General features: G+C 43.7%; 1 long non-coding RNA gene across 1 annotated transcript; it reads left to right on the top strand.

Annotated features, from left to right (window-relative positions):
- The first annotated feature begins 267 nt into the window (after positions 1–267).
- LOC131276361 (uncharacterized) lies at positions 268–9,681 on the top strand. Its single transcript, XR_009183870.2, has 2 exons — positions 268–569; positions 9,557–9,681. It is a non-coding gene; the product is annotated as an uncharacterized lncRNA (long non-coding RNA).
- The last annotated feature ends 2,875 nt before the right edge of the window (positions 9,682–12,556 follow it).

Consider the following 12,556-nt stretch of genomic DNA (forward strand, 5'->3'; position numbering starts at 1 on the left):
AGGGTTCAGCAGCCTGAAGAGTGAGATGAGGCAGAAATAAAATGGCATCCTATAGCTTCCTGGAGAAACTCACCCCTCTCGCCTTCCTTTGGCCAGCAGGCCCCAGGTCTCTGAGAGGTCAGGGAGATTCTCTAGAATTTGCGTGGGCTGTTGTGATAAGGCGCGGCCTAGGAATCTGGAATTCTGGAGCTCTGATGCGTGAGTGAGCAAATACCTGCGTTTCTACGGTGATTTGCCAGTTACTCAACATTCTCCGGTGCATTGATTAACTGTGTTTTCACAACCTGGGCTCCAGCCTGCCTCTGCCACTTGCTAACGAAGCAACCTTGGTGTTTTTGCTTTTTCTTCAGAGGGATATTAATGATCTAAGAATTCAAAGAGGTAGGGAATGCCACAGTCTGAAGCTGATTTCCCTTCTTCCACCATTGCCTTCCTTGGCCTGTTCTTCAGACAGAAGCCAGTGGAATCCTGCTAGATAGAAGTTGGGTCTTCTGATCCTTTACCTGAAGACCCACCCATGGTTGCCCACTTCACTTCTAAGGAAAGCCTAAGACATCCACCACCCAAAGGTTTGTGTCCTGGGTCTCCATATATATTTACACATGCACACATATATACACATTTTTTTAATTTTAATTTTTAAAATTTATTTCTCTCCCCTCCTCCTGCCCCGTTGTCTGCTCTCTGTGTCCATTTGCTGTGTGTTCTTCTGTGTCCTTTTGCATTCTTGTCAGTGGCACCCAGAATCAGTCTCTTTTTGTTGCATCATCTTGCTGCATCAGCTCTCTGTGTGTGTGGCGCCCCTCCTGGGTGGGCTGTGCTTTCTTCACGCAGGTAGCTCTCCTTATGGGGCGCACTCCTTGCACGTGGGGCTCCCCTACATGGAGGACACTCCTTACATGCATCAGCACTGTGCATGGGCCAGCCCATCACACGGGTCAAGGAGGCCCGGGGTTTGAACCCTGGACCTCCCATGTGGTAGGCAGAAGCCCTATCCATTGGGCCAAATCCACTTCCCTATATACATATTTATACAAACACATGTAAATATTCAGAGATTTATTATAGGGATTGGCTTATATGACAATGGGCATCGGCAAGTCTGAATTCCGTAGGACAGGCCACAAGTTGGAAACTTCAATGAAGGTGAGGACCAGCCTGCTGGCTGAACTAGAGACAGAAATTCTTCTTTCTGACTTCCGAAATCCTCAGTTCTGGCTTTCAAACCTCCCACTGTTTGGATGAGGAGACTCCCTTCACTGTTGAGGGCAGTATCCTTTGTTGCTTGTAGATACAATCAGCTGTAGATGCAGTCAACAGATGATAGATGCTAATCCATCTACTAAATACCTTCACAGTAACAATCGGGCCAGGGGACACCAGAACCTGGCCAAGTTGACTGTGAGCTTAACCGTCACAGCCCGTGTTTTCTGTCTGTACCCTCCTCCATTCACACATCTCGGCCAGCCTCTCCCAGCCTCTTCTTCCTTCCTTAGGGAGCCTCCTCCTTGTTCCCTGAGCATGGTGTGTACACCCTCAAGGCAGGGCCTTTGCGGGTGCTGCACTCCCTCCCTGTGGTAAGCCCCGAGCTCTGCTGAGCTCGTTCCCTCGTGACCCTCTGGGCCTTGCTCAGGTGACACCTTCTCAGGAGGCCTCTGCTCACACTTTCCTCCTAGCACAGTATTTCTCCCTTCCTGCTTATGGTAGACAGGATACTACAGACGTCAGTATCCTAATCTCTAGAACCCATGCACATAGTACCTTCTGTGGCTAAAGGGACTTGGCAGAAGTAACTGATGATGGATCCTGAGATGGAACCAGGATGGAGGGGCAGTTCATGGAGGTCTTGTACGCCTCCAGAAGGAGTTTGGACTTGCAAACAATAGGGCACCCTTCAAGGGGATCTGGCAAAGGAATACGTGGCTCAGATTTGTACTTTGGGAAATTTACCCTGGGAGCATGTGGTCAGTGAGCTTCCAGAACGTGCAGCTGTAGCCTCACTTATGCAGCACTTCTCATGGGCAGGCTGATCTCGTTGCTTTCAGGTGGATAAGCCCTGCAACGACCCTGTGAGATAATAATCACCATCCTCTTCCCCATTTTAGTAGACAAGGAAGTCGAGACACAAAGCATTCGGGCCCCTTGTCTAAGTTCATAGGTTAGCACCTTACAGACCCAGGGTTTCCGCCCTGACACCTGACCGCAGAGGTCTGCCTGACCCACTCGCCCTGTGGCTGCACCCTTGGAAGGGTGTTGCAAAACTTAGACCTGGAAGAGGGTGAAGGTCTGAGCCAAGGCAGTAGCAGCAGAGAGGAGGGGAAGATACAAATGATTAAACAGGTGGAATTGGCAGGATTTGCTTATCAATTAGGAATGGGGGTGGAGAAGTGCAGCTGGGATTGCTCCAGGCTCTTGGCCTTGAGACAGAATGCTACTTGCCTTCTAAGAATAGCCCAAAGGCATGAGCTCAAGAGCAAGAGTTTCAATGTTATTTATTTATGAACTATTTATTTACATATGAGTATGCATGCATGAGTTCATTTCCTTCCTGCCCCATAACGGAGACAGGGAATATTGGACCATTGATCAAACTTCCTGTAGGGCAGCTTTGGTTTCAAATCCTAGAAGCACCTCTAACCACGTGTCTTAAATTTCCTAATCTCAGAGAGTTGCTTCAGGATTAAGGTAAATATCTGTGAAATAATGTCACTAGTATAATGGCCCATTATAAGTACTACTCACTCAGCGTATTGGCGGCCTTCCATTTCTTGGACTCTAAACTCTTGCTGAGTTAATTTAGGAAACCTCACTTATGTTAGTACAACACCCCATATCTTCTCACTACATTCTATTCTCTAATTGTGCTGTGTTTCCCTGCTTGCTTGGCTGCTAGGAAGCTCAAAACTAAGTTGTGCTCAGTAGCTGATGCTGTTTTTAACCAGAGTTGTATATTTGGTTTGTTTTTTTCTCCTCCTTTTATTTTTTATTTCTGATTTTGCCTTGTTCTAATTATTTTGGCCTAAACACCTGAGTTCTTAATGCTGTCTCAAATAGTTTTTTAGAAGTTGAAGGAATATAAATAAAGCTCCTTAACATATCAGTTCTCTGTCTCACATCCTCAGGAAACTGCATAATTTTTGGAAGATTAAAATGGTAGAAATATTTCCTGAGTTTTGTACACTTTTTCTGCTCCTGTTGAAACAATGTTCTCTTGTCTGGCACACATTATGTATGTTTAAGTAAGTGAATTGTAGTTGAATGAGAACAATAACTTGAACTCTTAGGTTACTTTAAACCATGCTTGGCCCTTTTTTTTTTCAGGAGGTACTGAGGATCAGCCCAGGTCCTTGTACGTGGGAAGCAGGCACTCAACCCATTGAGCTGCATCCATTGCCCTTGGTCTTGTTTTGACTTTGTTTTTCCCATCTGTGGAATGGAAGAGTGGAAGTGGGCACGCCCCAAGTTCTCCTCAAGCTCTATCATTTTGAAATTGATAGACCGTGGTTTCATGTGCTTCATATCCAGGTTAGAGTCCTTGCTTCCTATAATTCTTTCAGCTAGTTCAAACAATTGTTTTTAGAAGAATACCCTCAGATCACTTCCCTGCACAGGAGGGAGCTAATTCATTGAGGACTATTCTGTAGTGTGAGATCTTATTATTCTTCATTTTAGAAATGAGGGAGGTGAGGCTTGGCAAATTCAAATAACTGGTTCAAGGCCATTTAATAGTAATGGAGGAAAGGAAGACATGGACCCAACTCCAAAATCTCTGCTCTTTCATGACGTTTATAGCTTGAAAAGTTCTGAGGAGCCCTGATATCTGAAGAGTTGCCTTTGGAGCCACCTCAGGTTGGGAGGAGACCACATGAGCTGAAGCAACTCTGCGTTTAAACCAGAGCACCGATACTTTCATCTGTTGTATATATTGGAACTTCTTGAAGCTGTTTGGTGAAAAGAAGGTCCTGCTTTCCACACCAGTTTGAAAACAACTTGTGGTTCCTCATTTTCTCTCTTTTGGAATTAAGTGAAATCACACACCCCTGGCATTCAGACAATCTGTGACAGTTTGAATTTTGAGAATCCCACAAAATGTTATGTTCTTAACCTAAACCATTCCTGTGGGTGTGGGGCCCTTTGATTGCATTGAATTCAGTTAGTGGACCTTTGATTAGATTATTTGATAATATTGCTTTAGGGCTTTTGATAAGACTACGTCAATGAGGCATGAGCCAGTCTGGGTCTCCACACTCTTGTAGGGTCTGATATAAATGGAGACACAGAGAGAGACACACAAGAAAAGGGAACTCTGCCATTTTTGATCCTGTCATGAGAGAAAGAGAGAGAGAGAGGGAGGGCTCCAGGTTCACCCACAGCTGGAGAAAGGCAGAGAAGCCCTGAGACACTGATAGGAGGCCTGGAAAAAGACAGTTCCTATGCCTGGCTGCCCACAGCTGAGCTCCAGGAGATGGCAGATTCTGGAGGGGAAGGCAGGGACCTCGGCAGGGATCAGTGGCCATCTCACTTCACCATGTGATAGGATCCCAGGATTACAAGTAGCTGACTTTGGTGTGGAAGCATCTCTGCTGATGTCTTGGTTTGAACATTTAGTGGCCTCAGAACTGTAAGCATTTACCCTAAATAAAATTCCCCTCATAAAATGTCACCCCATTTCTGATACTTTGCATTGGCAACCCCTTTGGCAAACCAAGATACCCCCTTTCCCCACTCTCCCTTTCTGGGTTTCTGTCCAGTTGCTCCTCGGCACAGCCCACCTGCGTTTGGAAAGAACTCCTTACTGTCAACCAAACACCCAACCCCTGGCTGCCTCCATACTTTCTCATACATCTCTGACCATGACCCTGAGGTTCTACTCATTCACTCCAAGTCCCATTCATCCGTGGAGTCCATCTTCCCTTGTGCGTCCTTTCTACTGCAGTAACCCCTGCTTTCCACCTGAGGACCCACAGAACTTTTCACTCCCTGAATCCTCCAAGGGCTTAAGATGTTCCTTGTGCCCCTAGGTTCAGGGTGATCAACAATTTTCCAAGCTCCACTTCCAAGCTGGTCTTCTTATCCATTGAGATGGCAGAATCAAAATCACTTTGGAAAATTATAATCCTGACACATACGTATTATATTTTTCAGCTTTTATTTTGATATAACTGTAGATTCTCATGCAGTTGTAAGAAATAATACAGAGAGATCTTAGTTACAGTTCAACCCAGTGTCCCTCAATGGTAACATCTCATGGAACTATATCCCAACAGGATATTGATATGATTCTTTGACCTTATTCAGATTTTCCCATTTTTGCATGCATTAAAGTGTGTGTGTGAGTGTGTGTATGTTTAGTTCTATAATATGGGGGCATAAGGGATCCTTGCTACGAATTCTTCTGTGTCTTGACATGAATCTGCTCATGATATAATCACATATGTCATATTTTTACAGTTCTCATAGTTATGCACTCCACTTCTGTTCAGGGCTGCTGGGCAAAACATAACAGCTTATTACTTTTCAATATAGACAGAGGCAACAATAATGCATTATTCCTTAGAGAAAAGAGCAATGACTTAGAAAATATGAGATTCAGTCTCAAAAGTGATATCTCTTTTGAGAGACATGGTAGAGTGGTAATAATCTGGACATTGCAGCAGAAGGCTTGAGCTCAAGGATGGCTCTGCTACTTTCCCATTGAAAAGATTCACTTCCTGTACTGGACCTTGGTATCATGAGCAATAGAACTGAAGAAGCTGGATTAATAATCTCTGTAATCTCTTCCAATTCCGAAGACCTTATCATTCTAAAAACTATGACATTCTATAACATTTCAGTCTTACTTTTCCTCCTTTAAATCTCACTTTCCTTAAATATTCTTGCACAAGTATTAGAGTTTAACTGCTCAGAATATGTTTAATTTTCAGGCTTTGAACCATGAAAGAAAAATAATGTCCTACTTAATTTCTTACCACATCAGAGACCCCACGAAAAATAATTATTTGCATGAAGATTCAAAAGCAGTTTCATACCCAAAAGACACAGAAACTTTGGAAACATTTGATATTTGTGTGGACTGTAGTACAGCCTAGATAGTGGGGCACATTTTGAGTTACACAGTTGCTAAGCTGGCTTGCCAGACTTTTCTCTGCCCTTTCCGAATCTTTAACAGTGCACATCATAGATAGAATCAGCGAGGTTGTGCTGCAGTAAGAAATACCACCCAAATTTCAGTGCTTAACAAAGTAGGTTTATTTCTCACTCATGCAAAGTTCTCTGGGGCCTGAGGAGGATTCCAGAACTGTTGTCTTCCATCCTTGGCTGCTTCTATAGTGAAGTAATTCCATGTCCACCTGCTTCCCTGACCCCTGTGGCTGGGGAAAAGATTGCTGGTGAGTCTGGTATTGGCAAGTCAATACATTGTCTTGGAATTGGCATGCATCACTTTGGCTTACATTTTATGATTTATTGTCATTGTTTTAATTTGCCAAAGGGCTGCCGATGCAAAGCACCAGGAATGTGTTGGCTTTTAAAATGGGGATTTATTTGGGGTAAAGCTTATAGTTCTGAGGCCATGAAATGTCTGAATTAAGGCATCAGCAGAGATGCTTTCTCACCAAAGTCAGCGGCCATTTGGTGAAGCAAAATGGCCACCCATCTCTGCTGAGATCTCTGCCTTCCCTTCCAGAACCTACAAACTCTCAGAGCTCAACTCTGGGCAACCAGGCACAGGGTTTGTCTCTTTCCAGGCCTCCTCTCTCAGTGTCAGCTGTAAGCTATCAGGCAGATGGATCACCTCTTACTGGGGCTCAGCTCTCTGAGCCTCTTGGGAGCTTCTCTCCTTGCAGCTCAGCTGTAGGTGAAACTGGAGTCCTTTTCTCTTATTGCAGGATTGAATATGGCAGCTCCCTTTCTCTGTGTATGCCTCCCTCTGTGTCTCCATTTATATCAGACCCAACAAGAGGGCAGAAACTCTGAGTCACACCTCATTGATGTAGTCCAATCAAAAGGGTCTCACACCCACAGGAATGGATTAGCTAAAAAGCACAATCTTTCTCTTTTTGGGATTCACCAAATTCAAATTGTCACAAAGTTTATTGTTTTATGTTTTTTTGACCAAACCAAGTCACATCACCATGCCTAATTCCAAGGGAGCAGAGAACCAGCTATTCATGAACTTCACCAAATTGTGTGTGTGTGTGTACATGTGCCAAAGAAAAAAACTCTCTGACGAATCTTTCATAAATCTTTTTTTATAATTTTTTTTTTGGATTAATCTTACCTGGACTCGTGTGCTACATTTAAAACCCTCTTGAGAGTGGGTGCAATCCATCTCTTGTAAACTATCCCTTACTAGTAAATATGAAACAGAAAGTGACCCATGGAAAAGAGGGAAAAAAGCACATTGGATGAGAATTACCTTTCACCTGAGCCCAGCTGTATGGAGTGTGGTGTAGAAATCGAGGGCAGTGGCTCTTACCCAGCTCTGCTTCTGAGTGCCTATGTGACCTTGGGCCATTCCCATCACTCCATTGTCTCAGTTTTTAACCTGTAAAATGAGAACAGGCGTGATAGTGATCTAAAAAGGTTGTGGGAAAAATGGATTGAATTAATACAGGTAGAGGGCCTAGAGAAGTGCTTAGAAGTGCGTATGAAGTACTTAGTAGATGGTATCTGTGTTACAGTTCTCCAGGTAAAAAAACCCAGGGGAATAAATATACAAATACATATATAAAAGACCTAAGACATTTATAATAAACATTAGCTCACATGACTGTGAGATTGGGCAATTCTGAATTCTGCAGGGCAAGCCACAGATTGTAAATTCCGATGAAGATAAGATTATATTTCCCAGGAGAAGCTGGCTGGCTGAACTAGAGGCAGAAATTCTTCTTTCTGACTTCCGCTTTCAGGCTGATTAGATGAGGAGACTCCCCTATTGCTGAGGGCAATCTCTTTTGTTGATTGTAGATGCAATCAGCTGTAGATGCAATCAACTGACTATTGATTCTAACCCATACACAAAATACCTTCACAGTAGCAATCAGGCCAGAGCTTGCTTGACTGAACAACTGGACACCGTAACCCAGGTAACTTGACAAATGAAGTTAACCATCACATTCTCTATCATGATTTTGCTTTGCTCTTTACCTCCTAACTTGCTGTCAATCCCCAGAAACACAAGATACCCTCTAGAACTCAGGCTCTGTGATTGAGTCTCTTTGGTGGCAGCGCTCAGAGGGAAACCTTCATGCATCTAGAACTGGCAAAGTAGAGTCTGTCTTACCGTTAAGCTTCTAAGTAAACTTAAATCCTAATGGAATAGCAGAGATTCCCAGACAGACCTATACCTGGAAAGCACTTCTCCTGTGCTTTGAACTGGGAGGTCCTGTCTCACACACACTGAACCTTGGAACAACTTGGAAGGATTGGGATCCAAAAGAAAGGGCCCACATGAGACCCCTGGAAAATGGGCCTATGCATCTCGAGAGGAAACTTGCTCTAAGTTCCTTTAGGCAGAAAAATTAATGGGATCTTTATAAGCAGTCTGAGAATCCCATAGCCCTCAGACAAGCAGCACAAATATGCAGCTTGCATTCCCACATTAAAATTCTCTAAACAGGGCCTCATATAACTTGTGCATTCATATGCTGCTGTCACAAAGCTATGAATTTTCTGATTTTGTCACACTCTGATAAGATTAAAAAAACACAGTTATATGCGCTCTCGCTGACTGAATTGCACAAGTAATTTCTCATACAATTGAAATCTAAAACTTGGTGGATGCCTTGCCCAGTGGGACAGGAAGTAATTTATCAATTCCCATTAGCTTCAGTCACCAATCAGGAGAGTGCTTTGGACTGATTCTTTTCCGTTAGCATGGAAAATTTACAGCTCACCAATTCCTAAGCAGAAGGAAACTTTGCAAAGCAAGCCATCCTTGATGCTGATCCTGGGGTCCCTTTGTCAGCAAGAGATTTCTTCGATCTAGTAGAAATTGCAAAATGAGTCCTGGGTCAAAACTTCTACTAGGAAGGTGCCATGTTTAGGAGGACATGGCGTCTTTCAGGATTTGAACTTCTAAATGGGAATCTTTGACCTTCAAACTTGTTTCAGTTCAGAAGCATCCAAGGGAAAGTTTCTGGTGTTTTTGAACTTTTAGAATAGAAACTTTGGCTAAAAGGCTTTGTGTAAATTTTAGTTTGTATTCTAAGATTCAGAACCATGAATTAGGGATGTTGTTGATTTTCCTTCTTGCATGCTCCACTTCCTTCATTTCCCTGCATATTTTCACTTTGAAATAAATCATCCTGGTAACCCTGTCTTATATCAGTGCAAATCCTGATGTAAGCACAGTGCTCCTGAGAATAAACTTGAGTCCCCATGGTTACCTAGCTAGACGGCTCCAAGTAAGGAGTCCTCTGTAGAAGCCAGCTGTATTGATTTCTACCTCTAAGGAAATTGGAAGGAAGCAAATATTTACTAAAACACCAAGGCTTTAAAACAGCCTACATTGGGAATGTTCTTTTTTTTTAATCTCCTGTGCTTCTTTTCACAGAAAGGAAGACTGAAGGCTGAAGGCTGAGAGAGGAATTTGATGGCGAACTCCACTCATTACCAGATGTCCACGGAATTCAATTCAGTGCCTGTCAACAGGGGGCTAATAGAGTGCCTGACACTCAAGAGGAGGCATTAGCATTTTTGTCTTTTATGAAGAGCTCGCTGGTCTCTAGACAGGTGGGCAGGCCTGCGTGCCTCCTCGTCTGTATGACCCAGGCTTTCCTTAAGTTAAAAACAATATACTTGGATTTGTTTGGGACAGGGGCAATGACACATTAGACATTAGCAGCTGGAGGCAGGAGTAGATGGTGGCTCTGAGTCATCATTTTGATTGATTCATTTATATTTCAATATGTCTCTACGATTTGCTGGGGATCTTGTCTGTGAGTCTAGGCTAAGGACATGGCTGGAGAGCTTGAGCAATGGGAAGGCATGCTGTCTCTCTCTCTAGGGGCGTTGTTCACTGGATCATTACAAGTTCCTCCAGCTCATGAAAAGATAGCCTCCTTTGCATGAGCCCATGAAATTTTAAAAAGGTAATGTCACTCCCAAAGAACGATCACGCGTGGAGATATGGAGAAGGACATTCATGAACTTCCAGTGGGTTGTCGAATGGGACTCTGGACCAGAGGAGAAGAGAAAGGAAGAAGTTTAGGGGACTTTGGCGCTCAGAAACCAGAGCAACTGGTTCAGGTTGGAGGAGAGTCAGGAGCGTGTGAAAGATGGTGTATTCCTCTTCCTAGAACAGGTCCATTAGGAAAGATCAGATCATGGGCAGACCTTTGGCTAGAAGCCCAAGGACTGTTTTAGGGAGCAACAGACAAGTGAAAGCCCTGGTGAGGGGAACTGCATGTGAAGTTACCCTCTACAATGACCATCTGTCACAACAGGGAGAGGACCTTCCATACAGAAGGTCCTAAAAGGGTGGCAAACCAACTGACTTCCTAAAAGGGTGGCAAACCAACTGAGAGTGGGAGGGTTATGCGACGGACTAAGTAAAGAAGTAAAGGTGGAACTGGGGGATAATCACCAATGAGCACAAGGTTCCTCAGCCTGGTACCATCTACACTTGTTCTCAAGATACTCCCAACCACCCACAGCCTCTATTGGCTGCTGCTTTTTGATGAAGGTTTTCATGGAGAAAAACCAGCATCCCAAGGAGACCCCTTTGCCTTAGGAGCCAGAAACTCAAGGCATTTGTCTCTGGAGGAGAGGCTCCTTCTAGTCCTTTGAATGATTACCAGTCGTGATCTCTGCTTAAAGGCTTTGTGTGAATTTTAGTTTGTATCCTGTGACTCAGAAACATGAATTCGGACACAGCTTACTTTCCCTCCTTGTGGGCTGCAGTTCCTTTATTTTCCTGCGTATTTTACCTTTAAAATAAGTAAATGTGGTAACTATGTCAGATGAATGGCAAGAGGCTCAAGAAGTAATTTTAAGCATGAATTAAAGGAGACAGATGAGCTTGCTTATACTCTGTGAAATTCCAGGCTTCTGAAGGATCTTGTTCACATCCCTTCCCAGAATCACAACTTGCCTTTCAAGCCAACCTTCTACAGTTGAGACCCACTGGACTTGAGCAGTGGGTCTCAACTGGAATCTTGAGGTTCCCTTACAATGGGAACATTCCCTCCCCATTTTGAGCTAGGCATGGAGGTGATCACTGAGCAGCCTGTGGAGAATGAGAACCCCCCCATTCATCTCATTGTCTTAGTGATCTACTTCTCTTTCTCCAATCATATCACAAGCTCGCAGATGGCAAGACTTGCCTTTTTTTCAGTCCCCTGTTCTTCATCTGGAAACTAACATCTAACTGCTGCTCAGTCATTATTTGTTAAGTGAATTGTGTACTACAAGTAACAAACCTTTCTGAAACAAGGCATAAGACTTTTTCTGTGAGCTCTTCATTAATTCCTTTGCTTACTCAATTATATCTGAGCCAGATAAAAGTGGGTTTTTCTATCCATATATCTGACAGTTTACATCCACATCTTACAGGTATATCCATATACCTACAGTTGTGTTACTGTTTAATTTCATGCAGAAGGCTGGGGGAGTAAGCCAAAAACTGGGACCTTGGATAAGCTGTTTCATTTTTCTTGAATTTCAGTGTCTTTACCTGAAAAATGAGTATGAGAATGCTGAAGTCCATGTCAAGTGCTTTTTTTTTTTTAAGAGGTACCGGGGATTGAATCCAGGACCTTGTACATGGAAAGCAGGTGCTCAGCCACTTGAGCCACATCTGCTCCCATGTCAAGTACTCCTCCAAATCTTTCTAGTATATATCTTCTGTCCTGGGTACTGTCACTGCCACCAGAACCCAGCTTGGCCACTGGGGCAGAGGGACCTTTGTATGCATAGAGTCTTCAGTGTGGCAAGTGGCAGTGCCCCAAGTGGTGTGTATGTGAGTTGGCCTCATTAGAGTTATGCTTGTGAGGGGCCATGGGCATGCTGGCTTGAGCTGCTGTGTCCTTAGCATTCTTCCAGTTTACTCTTCCATCATCCTGTCCTGGGACTTAGAAGTTTTTGGAGACAGGGAAAGATGGGTTTCAGACATCTTGGGTTATTCTCCAAACTGCCCCTGCCCTCCAATGAAAGGTTTACTATAATGTAATTTCTATGGTGGCAACTTGGTCCCTATGGCAAAATGACTCCTAGCAGCAGGGCAGGTTCTCCAGTGCCCCAGCTGTGCCCTGGGTTGTCTTGATTTCTAGTGTAAGGGACACAGTATAGGCTGTCCTGGAGATTTAAAGTAAGTGGTAACATTTAATGTCTTAGACCCTGTGCCCTGGGTTGTCTTGATTTCTAGTGTAAGGGACACAGTATAGGCTGTCCTGGAGATTTAAAGTAAGTGGTAACATTTAATGTCTTAGACCCTTGTATTGGGACTGGGATGGGGAAGGAAGGAGGACCATATCGAGGGAAAACAACTTAGTAGGATGTTGTACATACAGATTGGTGTTAAATTCAGTCCTATCACACATCTTTATTCATGTTC

Source organism: Dasypus novemcinctus, chromosome 28 (assembly GCF_030445035.2).
Source record: "Dasypus novemcinctus isolate mDasNov1 chromosome 28, mDasNov1.1.hap2, whole genome shotgun sequence".
NCBI classification, from domain to species: Eukaryota; Metazoa; Chordata; class Mammalia; order Cingulata; family Dasypodidae; genus Dasypus; species Dasypus novemcinctus.